Source organism: Marmota monax, unplaced genomic scaffold (genome assembly GCF_021218885.2).
Source record: "Marmota monax isolate L192 unplaced genomic scaffold, Marmota_monax_Labrador192_F-V1.1 WCK01_AAM20220418_F8-fsc00158, whole genome shotgun sequence".
In the NCBI taxonomy this organism is placed as follows: Eukaryota; Metazoa; Chordata; class Mammalia; order Rodentia; family Sciuridae; genus Marmota; species Marmota monax.
In genome coordinates this window covers 3,859,939-3,871,742 of record NW_026694092.1, presented here as the reverse complement: position 1 = coordinate 3,871,742, position 11,804 = coordinate 3,859,939, and the positions used below count along the sequence as shown (strand labels likewise).

Below are 11,804 nucleotides of genomic sequence, written 5' to 3'. Positions count from 1 at the left end.
ATTCACTGATTGGGTTAAGGCTCTCACAACCCAATCACTTCTCCTCTGAATCTTCTTGCATGGTCTTACTCATGAGCTTTTGAGGGACACCTCCCATCCAAACTGTAACAGTGGGGTATGGGGCTGGGGAGGGGAGATGGTGTTGGTGACTGAGTTTAGGGCTTGGACCCTTGTGAGAGGGCCAAAGGAGGAACCCTAAAAGGCGAGGGACATCAGGAAAGACACGGTGGGAAGAGAAGCACGTTTCTCCCTAGCCACAGTCTAGACCCTTGCTGTGGGCGGGTGTTCATGAACTTGACCTTCATATTACAAGCCCTGAGTCTCACCTCAGAAGATCTCAGACCTGGCTGCATACTGACATCTCCCACATGAAAAACCAGCGCAGGAGGCCCTGACTGCCTCTCACCCTATCCTAGAAGGAGCTGGAAGGATCTCTGGGTGTCCTGCCTTAACCACAAGACGCCAGCTGTAGGGAGCAGCCTGCGTAGGGTGGGGCGGGAGGAAAGGGTGGCGGGGGCTCAGGGGCCCTGCCATTGTCTGTTGCTCTCTTTGCATGGGAACTAGAGAGAGAATCTTTCAGGAACATTCAGGGCTCCAATTAGAATCTTCCTTTCCTGACAAGGGGTTTCCTTCCATTGTTGTGGTCTCCCCTCCCCCTCCAACCAGGCTCCCGGAGGGGAGGGGCCATTGGGGGTGTGCACCAAGGCTTCAAGACAGGAGCCGGGCAACCTGCGGGAGGACCCCTGGGCTTTGGAGCCAATATCCGGCTGCGGGGAGCTGCAGGGCCTCTGAGGGGCATCCTTGAGATCTGGGGTCTCCTCCTCTTCCTAGCAGGGACAGAGACCATGACTGAGCTCTGCCTACTCCCCTCTCCCCAGGGTCACTTGTACCTCTGCTGCTGTGAACACCTCCAAAGAGCCCCTTCAGGCCCTGTGGGGACCACCCTCCTGCCTGCTGCCCCCTCCCCCCCAGCCTGCTCACCCCCGCTCACCACCCCCCTTCCTTCTCCTCTCCTCCCCTCCCCCTCCCCCCTGAGCTCTCGGGGTGGTGTCGCCACTTCCTTGTTGAAGCCTGCAGTCTGACAAGGGGAGAGAGGGGTGAGCCGAGGCAGCCTCAGGAGTAAGTCTCCTGGCAAATTAGGCAGGATTTGAAATCCATTTTTTATTCTGCCCATTATTAATTATTGTTATTTCTGCTGTTCATTAGCAGCTCATTGCCTTGATCAACTCTGGGGAACAGAGGCTTTCAAAGCATTTCTCCTGGTGGAGACCCAGTCCAAGAACCCCCACCCCCCAGGGCTGTAGAGGGGTGCCCTTCAGGATACCCAGCAAGGTCTTCCCCTGCTGCCCTCCCGGATGCAGAAGGTGGAGCCCCCCCACAGCTGCACAGAACCCCAGTCTTCTTTTTAATACTCTACTTGAAAAACACTGAAGATTGAACCTGCATAGAGGAAAACAAGAAATGATACCCTGATCTTATGCCTCTACATAGACAGACCCACAGTCACCTAGGGCAAGACACACGCCATTCCCAGCACCTGTCCCAGAAGCCCCTTTGAGCCCTCTCCCAGCTGCTCTGCCTCCAAAGGCAACTGCTATTCTGATTTCCCCCCTCCCCTCCTCTTCCTCTTCTTCTGTGAGGAGCCTTGCTGTGTTTCCAAGGCTGCTCCAAGCTCCTGGGCTCAAGCAGTTCTCCCGACTCAACTTTCTGAATAGCTGGGACTAAGGTGCCCCCCATGTCTGGCTTCATTAAACTGACTTCTAATGGCATAGACTTAATTTGTCTGGTATTTATTTATTCACTTATTTGGTACCAGGAATTGAGCTCAGGGGCGCTTTACCACTGAGCCACATCCCCAACCCCCCATTTTTTTATTGTTTATTTTGAGACAGGGTCTCACTAAATCACTGAGGCTGGCCTCCAACTTGTGATCCTCCTGCCTCAGCCTCCAGAGTCACTGGGATTATAGAGGTGTGCCACCATGCCTGGCAATTTGTCTGTGTTTGAAAATAGTTGGTATGATATGTGTTCTTGCATATATGTGGCTTTTTTTTTTTTTTTAAAGAGAGAGAGAGAATTTTAACATTTATTTTTTAGTTTTCGGCAGACACAACGTCTTTGTTTGTATGTGGTGCTGAGGATCGAACCCGGGCCGCATGCATGCCAGGCGAGCACGCTACCGCTTGAGCCACATCCCCAGCCCCTATATGTGGCTTCTTTATCCTGTTGTTGCATGTAGCAGTCTTTTGTTTTTTTTTTTTCAATGCTGTATATTATTCCTTGGTGTGAATATATCATGATTCGTTTATCTGTTCTTGATAGGCGTTTGAGTTGCCATGTGCATTTGTGTGTGACTTTTGGTAGACATAAGCACTCTTTTCTCTTGGCTATATCCCTTGAAATAAAATCATGAGTCATAGGATATGCAATGAAGTCATGCCTGATTTTTCCAGGAGCAAGCCAACAGAAGGCAATTCTTAGTTCAGAGGCCTCAAAGAGAAATGATGGCAGTTTCAGGCCTTACATGGGTGGGGAGATACTTTTGTTTATGTGTAAGGTACATGGTTGCCAATAGCCACGTGCTTGGGCAGGGCCCTCTAGCCCTGACTATAAGTTTAGTCATGTGACTTCCTTTGACCAATGGGACATCAACAAGCACTATTTGATAAGCTATAGTCTGAATGTTTGTGCCCCTCCAAAATCCACAGGGTAGAACCTACTCTCCAAGGTGACAGTGTTAAGAGATTGGGCCTTAAGAAGTCACATGGGCTCTACCCTCATGGATGGAGTTGGCGTCCTTACCAGAGGGGCCCAAAAGAGGCTGTTTGCCCCTTCTGTGATGCAAAGACACAGCAACAGGGCATCTATGAAGCAGAGAGTGGCCCTCACCAGACACCAAGTCTGCTAGTGCCTTGACCTTGGACTTCCCAGCCTCCAGAACAATGAGCTATAACTTTCTGTGGTTTATAAATTACAAAGTCTAAGGCAGTTTGTAATAGTAACAGAAGCAGACTCAGCTGCTTACTGCCCCCACATGGGACAAAGTCTGGTCTAGCTCTCCTTCACATGAAAAGACCCCACAGAATGATCCAGATTTTGGGGATTGGAGAGTTGGATTTGGGAAGTTGCTTGCTACCTCAGGATAACCTGGCCTACCCAAACATGGGTACCAGAAGTGGGATTCGGCTGTAACCACGACCCTGAAATGTGTGATGTTGGCTTAGGGTTGGGTGCTAGATGGCCAGGCAGCTGGAAGGACTGGGCCTTGGTGGCGTTAGGGGGTCCTGCCCCCCAGTCTTCTGCTCCGGGAGTCCAGTGACTTTCTTACCTACATTAGGATGGATCTTCTCTTTTATACAACATTCCCTCGTCTTTTCTGGCTTTCTCTGTCGTCTTTTTCTGGTGTCCCTTCTAACTCTAGCAACCACTGACTAGTCGGTCGGGGCAGGAGGAGAGGATCTTGGGGACAGTAGCATATCTTTCAAGGCGAGGGTGTCAAGCACTTATTTTGGAAGAGAGAATTCAACACCAGGGCTGCCAAAGCATTGTGGGTAGACCTTTAGACATCCATCTGGGTTACGAAACTCGAGTGCAGCTTTTCCATGACTTGCTAGTTGATTACCCCATGATGGTGTCTGAGCCCCCTGCAGTTCCTATGAACATTGGGCTGGCAAGCAGCTGACCCCCAACTTCTCCTCCTAGCCATCGCATCCCTTTGGGCATTACTTTGTCTCTTTGGACCTTCCTGTATAGTTGCAACCTCTATGTGGGAACAATCATGCTGGCCTGGCCTTCACAGAGTGCTTAGGACATCCATGGCATAGAGCAGCGCTGGGTACCCATAATGCAGTGTGGGACAGTTATTTCCAGAAACTGCCATTGGTCCGAGTTGTTTCACTTTGGGGCAATGAGTTTTGCATTTTTCAAGGTCATGTTGCTTGATGGCCTCTCTCTTTAGCAGGTCTACCTAAATTTGGTGTGTTCAAGAACAACAGTGGTCTCCAAAAGCTTTCTCTTGCCATCTCCTTTTATATTTTTGAATCAGTGGGGACATTCACCTTGATGAGGCCCTTGGCTCATTTCAGGAAGACCTGTGAGAGAGTTGGACTCCTTACTCTGCAACTGAATCGTATCTGTACCTGAATCTGTATGTGCCACCAAAGCTTTTTTTTGGCGGTGCTGGGGTTGGAACCCAGGGCCTCGCACATGCTGGGCAAGCGCTCTACCACTGAGCCACCTGCCACAGCCCACTCATCAAAGCTGCTTTGACATTAGATTTCTTCTTGGAGTAAACCAAGGGGGTGAGTTCCAAATCCACAACCTGTGACCTAGCTTGCGGGGTTGGGGGGCTACTTTATGATCATCTGCATAATCCTGGGAAAACGGGTGCCCCCACCAGGGCACATCCTGTGCGTGTATAGGCGCATCTTGTTCTGGGAAGAGAGGTCACAGTTTCTTCAGATCCACACGAATGGACCCCAGGAGATGAAGATCTCCCAAGCCTCGCTCATTCCTGTGAGGTGAGATTTTTCTGTAGCATCAGAAACAAGCTACTGATGTTGAGATCTATTGTCCAAAAAAAGGAAAACAGCCCAAGGTGTCGGGATCTGTCACAGCTAGACCCACAGACATGCAGGGCTGGCGGCTCGGTTCTGTGACTCTGTGGGGATGGCTGCTGTCCCCTCCTGCGGATCCAGGTGTACGCGCCTCCTGCCAGGCTGGCCGCGGGGTTTGGTCCAAACAGCTCAAGGCAGAAGGCAGCAGCACCCAGGGGGAGAGCTGTCGTCATGTCCCCAAAGGCTAAACTTCCCCTTCCTTTTTCATGAACAAATACCACACTAGCATTTGAGGCAGGGGAGCCGCATCCAGGGTTAACCTGGGCGTGGGACCAGGGAGCATCTCCAGTGCGAGTCTCCCAACCATGCTTGTTCTTTTATTTTGATTGATCAAATTTTTTTTAAAGGGGACACCAGCAAGAGGAGGGAGGGGGTGGGGAATGATGCCAATGATTTCCCAGGAAATGCTTTGCTGAGAATTATCTTCCAGGGACGACCCACCCCTACTCCTTCATGGAAAGGCGCCCACTCAGGCGCTGCGCTCTTCTGTGTGGTCCCCAGGTGGAGGGTAGGGACCTGAGGAGGCGGCTGCCATGCTGTTCACTCTAGATTGAATGACACGCGGGAGCTGGCCCTGATCAGGCACACATAACTGGTCCTGCGGGGAGATGCTGCTTGGCGACTGTTTGTGGAGTAAAAAGAATTTGATCCTGAGATGAATGGCGCTTCCTTAGTCAAGAACCATGGCCCTCCCTGGGGACATTGGGAAGTGGGGGGATGTGTTCTGTTGTTTGGTTGCCACAATGACTAAGGGGGTGCTACCAGACTCAGTGGCCAGGGGTCCAGGGACACTCAACATCCTACAATGGGGAAGGGACTGTCCCATACAATGGGGATTTGTCCAGGCCCCAATTCCAATAGTGCTCCTGTTGACAGGGCTACTAGCTGCAAAGAAAGTTCCAGGTGTCCTTTCTAAAGAACCGATTGGTTCATTAAAGACTAAGGATCATTTTTCAAGGTGACCCAGGGGATTGGAGTAGGGACAGAATTCGTGGACAGCCTGGGCAGCTGGCAGCCCCAAGAGGCTGGGGGAGCCGAGGCCCATGGACCCCCTGGAGGTCAGGAGGAGCCAAGGCCCTGTGGGGGAGGGGTGCTGCTGGGTAGGGGAACTGGTTGCTGCAAATGGAAAAGTGACAAGGGCCTGAGGGGAAAATGGGCTCATCACTATGGTGCTGAGTCCCCTAGAGTGGGGCAGCTGGAAGGAAGACGGAGGGCCCAAGACAGGGACTTGGGATGTCCCTGAGAAAAAGGCGGAGGGGACCCTTTCCAGGCAGGTCTGGGACAGACAAAAAGGGCTGCTGTGGCCAGTTCTGTTGTGTCCCGCCCTCTATTTCTCCATTTCAGAGGGATCCTGGCCTCTGGTCCACATGCCAGACACCGGCTCTGGCATGGAGTCCCCTCTGGGAACTGAGTCCCTCCTGCTCTCAGATCGTGTAGCATAAACCGGAGTGCTCCCAGGGCTGCTCCCATCAGGCACCCCACCACATGCAGACGGGAGGGTCCTGCAAGCCCAGCCAACTGTCCTTGTGGACTGCCCACTCATCCTGTGTCCCCCAGCTCCGGACCAAGCCAAGGGACTTTCAAAAGCAGGTATTGAGGTCAGCTCCTAGCCCAGCGGCCCTTTGTCTTGTGCTAATCTGTGGTTTGCAAGGCAAAGGCGTGTGAGATGACAGCGCAGGGATAGAACTCAAGCTCTGCAGGGGGTGGGGGAGCTGGCTTCCCACAAGCACTGGGGGGAGGGACGGGGCCCAGCTGCTGACATTTTTACAAAGCAAATGTAGGGCTGAGCCGGTGACCTCAGTGTGATGGAAAAAGCCTGTCAACGGTGTGGCTGCCAGAAATGGCCTGTCTCTCGGCCCACCTGTTAGGAAGAGGAAAGGGAGATATTGAGTAATGTCACCCTCGTGAACAGTTGCCAAACATTGACCGTGGGCCCGCGCTTCTGAGCCCTCCATCTAGGCCAGCGCGGCGAATCGACCCGCGGCCTCATGCAAAGGGCTTTACTTACGCTTCCCAGTTGACAGATGAGGAAACTGAGACGGAGGGATCATTTACTCACCCGAGGTCGGACACTTAGGTGATGAACAGGGCTGTGAGTCCTGGCAACCTGGCCCCCAGCCCCTATGGAGCCAGCCCCCAGCCCCCAAGCCTGCTGTTAGGAGTCTTCAAACAGGTCCGGGGAAGAGAGGCTTTCATGTGCTAGGGGAGGAGGCTGCATGTCCACAGCGTCGTTTTTTGGCCTGGGCTCTGATGACCCACAGCTAGGAAAACAACTACCGTGTTATTAGTATCTCTTGCTGTTCTGGAGGGTCAACTGCCCTGAGGTAGAAGGTTCTCTCTCCTGTCTCTCGCCTTCTATCCCAGACAACGTCTGGGGCTGGATTGTTCTAAAATCTTCTCTTCTTCCTTCAAGCCACTGGCCACTGAGGCTGGCTGTTGGCTGGAACCTCAGTGGGAGCATCTCCATGTGGCTTCTCCGGGTAGGCTGGGCTTCCCCGCCACATGGTGACTGATTTCTAAGAGTAAGGGAGTCACACAGAGACACTTCTATTCTTGTTACAAGTCTGTCCCCATTCAAGGGGAGGGACTATGTTCCCCAGCTCTTGGGAAGAGTAATATCAGATTGTAAGAAAGGCATGTGGTACAGGTCTTGCAGCCATCTTGGAAAATGGAATCTGCTACGGCATTCTTCCTTAGAGTTTTTCATCTTGAAAGGGTCTCAACTGTCTGTGAATTAAGCTCAAATTCATCTGGAGTCCGTTTCCTTGGTGCCAAGATGCTAAATGAGTAGGGACCCAGAGCCTTGGTTAGTAGCCTGTGTTCTATCCATATCAGTTTCCCTGCGAGGCCAGGCACTGAGCTGGGAGCTGGGGACACAAAATCCCTGCTTCCAGGGAGGACACCAGCTATTAGCCAAACTCTCTGCCCTGAGGAGGTGTTGTCTTTGTGATTTTTTTTTTTGTACCAGCAATTGAACCCAGGGGGGCTTAACCACTAAGCCCCAGCCCCAGCCCATTTTTCATATTTTATTAGAGACAGGGTATGGCTGAATTGCTTAGGGTCTCATTAGGGCCTTGCTAAGTTGCTGAGGCTGGCCTCCCACTTGAGATCTTCCTGCCTCAGCCTCCCAAGCTGCTGGGATTATAGGCGTGTACCACCGTGCCCTGCTGCCTTTGGTTTTTATAAATATAGATGGAAAAAGCTCTAAGCAGAAGCAAGTCTTGCTTAGTTTTATACTGTCTCCAGGGGAGCCATACTCCAGAACTGCCCTCCTCTATTCTTACGTGGGCCGGGCCTGGGCTTTCATTGTTTATCCTTGGCTTGGACCTGAATTCTGATTCCCGTCCCCCTCATTCACATGTGAAGTGCTCTGTCCTCAGAGTGGAACTGCATTTAGGGATGAGGCCTTTAAAGAAGCAATTAAGTTAACATGAAGCCATGAGGGTGGGCTTAGTTTAACATGACCGGTGTCCTTCAAAGAGGAGGTAACTTGGTCACAGAGAAACACCAGAGACACTTGCACAGAGGCCAGATGACATGAGGACACAGGAGAGAGGTGGCCCTCTACAAGCCCAGGAGAGAGAGAGAGCCCTCAGAAGGAACCCACCCTTGATCTTGGACTGGATCATTCAGCCTGGGGACAGGTGGAGGTAGGAGGCAGCAAGGGGCACCCCCTCTTCACCAGCCTGGCCCCAGAGGGCTTGTGGCCTGTGGGTGTTCTGATTGGAGCAGCCCCCTCAATGCGCAGGCCTGAACCCTGAAGGTGCTCACTTGGGCTCACTTGGGAGGTGGTGCAGGGTCTGAGTCGGTGGAGAAGCACATCCCAACGTAGCCACCGGCAGCCCAGAGCCTGGGCCACTCCGGGCACCCAGGCTGCAGTCCTTTCTCCTTGCCCCGTTGCCACCACACACGAATCCAGGGCCAGTGTGGCCCCGATGCATTTTTTATTTTGTTATATTCTTTCCATTGTCCTGATGTGAATAATTTAAAGTGACACAGAAAGAAAAGGGCAGCCTTGGCCACAAAGGCAGGCTGTCAACTCCCCGGACCTCCGTTTGGTTTTGCCTCCCTGTTCCGTTCTGGCTGCTTCCTTCTCAAACCCACCTCTGGGGTTCTCTTGCTCAGCCGGCACGTCCGCACAGGCAGGCTCGCACACACTCTCCAGCGCCCTCCCCCTCCCCAGGTCTCAGTGGGCAGAGCGAGTGACATTTGCGTGCCTGTCTCTGAGATAGGGTTTCTCCTTCTTAGTGTGAATCGTCTGTCTCGTCTGCATTTCCCATTCTGTTTCTCATTTCCTTTCTTTCCCTCAATTCTCTGCAGTCACTGCTTATGTGACAGAAGGGGCTGGGAAGGAGCCTTATTTTCCCATCTCTTTGTTGTTATCACATTGCAGACAATTCTCTTGAAAATTCTTTTTTTTTTTTGGTATTACAGATTGAACCAGAGGTGCTTAACTACTGAGCCACATCCTCAGCCCTTTTTAACTTTGTTTGTTTTGAGACAGGGTCTCATTGAGTTGCTTAAGGCCTCGCTAAGTTGCTGAGGTTGGCTTCCAACTTGCGATCCTCCTGCCTCAGCCTCCTCAGGCTCTGGGAATACAGACATGCACCACCTTACTCAGTGGTCTTGGGAGTTAAGGGGAAGGGAGAAAAGGGATCCAAGGAGGATTCACCATTCTTCTCCTGCAAGGCTATTCATTTTCCAAAGACATAAGGAGCAAGTTTGGGGTTTGGACACTCAGGGGTTTCTGTGTCACCTGAGTCTTCTGTGACTGATCCACGTGGAACTGCAGCTGGCCACTGGCATTGTCTGGAAAGCAGCTTTGGCCTCTCTCAGCCTTGAAGTAGGAAGCAGGCTTTATTCGTCAGGAGAAGGCATGGCCAGGATTTCCTGAAGGTCCTGGCCTCTAGCCTGTAACCCGGCACTGTCCAGTAGAAATAGAATGCAGGCTGCAGATGTGAGCCACATCCATAATTTTAAATGCTTCAGGGGCCACATTAAGAAGGAGCAGGTGAAATTCCTGTGAATAATATATTTTATCTCACCCCTTTCTCCAAAATATGACCATTTCAATCTGTGACTGAGGGAAAAAAAAATGACGAATGAGATATTTGATTTTGTTTTCTTGGAGCTAAGTCTTAGAAAGCCAGTGGGTACTTCACACGTAGGGTAGATCTCAGTTGGGACTGGCCACATGGGAAATGCTTAATAGCCACATGTGGCCAGTGGCTACCAAGAGTGTAGGCCTAGCCTAACCCAGCCTGGGGTCCCGAGCCTCCGTTTTGGCCACCTAAATGACAGCAATATGAACGTGGCCTTCAAGTGCATGTATGAGGGAAAACCTACGCAGTGACACGTGGAGAATTGGCCGAGCCATTATTCCCCCTCCCCCACCATCATTAGTGGTAATCCTCATTAATGGGCTGGCAGAGCCTGGCTGTAGCCTTGTGGCTTCTAGTCCATGGAGTGTTCCGTGCTGGGGAGTGGCTCACCCGGAGTCCATTTGGGGCAGACCTGTGGGTGCAGTTTCCAGGTCCTGTAGGCCTGTCCCCCAGCTGGGGCCTCACCTCCTCGGTACAACCTCCTCCTCTCTGCATTAGGTCCCAGGCACTCCTCTGGCCTTTCTTTCTATATATAGTGCTCTGTGGTGACAGCTGGCCATCAGATGACTCATCAGTCACCACGGGTGTCTCCGGATGGAACCCTGAACATTTATTCATAGGGTACTCGGGCCGTTTCTGAACTCCTCCTAGTAACTCTGGCCTTGAGGGGGTTGTCTCGACGAACCTCATGGAAGCAGGGTGCAGTGGCACAAGCTTGTAATGCCAGGTGACTTAGGAGGCCGAGGCCCAAGGATCCCAAGTTCGAGGTTAGCCTTGGCAACGTAGCAAGACTCTATCGCAAAATAAAAAATCAAAAGGGCTGGGGATGCAGCTCAGTGGTGAAGCACCCCGGGTCCCATCCCCAGTACTGGAGGGAAAAAGTGGCCATTAGAGGTTTGAGTCATCCATCAGTGAGCCCCTAGCTGCCTGTGGGGACTTGGTCAATCCAGCAGGGCTTTGGGGACTGAGGTCTCCCCTGGCAGTAGGGCCCAGGAGATGTGAGCTCCTTTCAGACACAGTGGGCCCTAGGGGACTAAAAGCTGGCTTTGAGCCTGACAAGAGCTGCTTTAACCCAGGCGCTTCTACTCACCAGCTGCGCCGTCCTGGGCAAGTCCCTTCTGGTTTCTGAGCTTCCGTTTCCTCCTCGGTGTAGTGTGTTCAATCCCTGTGCAGCTGGTTAGCTGAGTGGGTTAGATGAGGTGCCGTCTGTAATAACTGTTATTCTTGCCCGGCCCACGGGCCATGTCACTTCCGCTTCCCTGAAGCCAACCCTAAGATTGCCGCAGTCTGGCTGGGCACAAATGCCGTCTGGCTGGGCACAAATGCCGCAGTCTGGCTGGGCACACAATCACGAGCCACCACACAGCTTGTAGATTCAAACAGCAACTCTTTATTCCCGAACTCACACCAGCCGTCTACAAACACGTTCTGGGGAAATCCACGTTCTCTTCCCAAATCCACGTTCTCTGCCCAAATCCACCTCCACTGGGCTTCTATCTCCAAAATATACTGTCTGAATCCCGTGAGAACTCAAGGGGAACTCAGGCAGCAGGATACGCCCTATTCCCAGCAGGAATAATCTTAAACCTTAAACCTGGAACCTAAACTGGGAACGCCCTAAACAAGATTATCTTAAAACCGGGAACACCCTAATCTGCCTTGGTCCTTGAGCAAGGTTAAGTACATTCAATGTCACTGCAACATGTCAGCAACATGGGGTACGCTGGCAAGGAAATTGTCATACCTACTTGGCTAATGGCTCCCAGCATAAGATAAGGATTTGTGGGGAGGTGAGTTATTATGAAGGGCCTGGGGAAAGTGGGACCAGGAGGGACAGGAAGCCAACTGCACACTAACTTCCTCTGTAGAGTGTCTTAGCTTGACCTGCTGTAACAGAGTAGCCTGGATTGGGTGGCTTATAAACCACAGGAATTTTTTATTCATCACATTTGTGGAAGCCGGGAGTCTGAGACCAGGGTGTGAGCATGGTTATACTCTGGGGAGGGCCTTTTTCTAGGTTGTGGACTTCATATGGTGGAAAGATGGCGGAAAAATGGCATGAGCTCTTTGTGGTCTCTTTGGTAAG

At 51.9% G+C, this 11,804-nt stretch overlaps 1 long non-coding RNA gene across 2 annotated transcripts; it reads right to left on the bottom strand.

The window, feature by feature from the left end:
- Positions 1–1,789: 1,789 nt before the first annotated feature.
- Positions 1,790–10,914, bottom strand: LOC124107110 (uncharacterized). Of its 2 annotated transcripts, none has more exons than XR_009228702.1 (3): positions 10,809–10,914; positions 6,377–6,477; positions 1,790–5,238 (listed from the first exon to the last, which is right to left on the bottom strand). It is a non-coding gene; the product is annotated as an uncharacterized LOC124107110 (long non-coding RNA). The 2 variants fall into 2 exon arrangements; XR_006856291.2 differs by having other exon boundaries at positions 6,413–6,477.
- Positions 10,915–11,804: the final 890 nt, after the last annotated feature.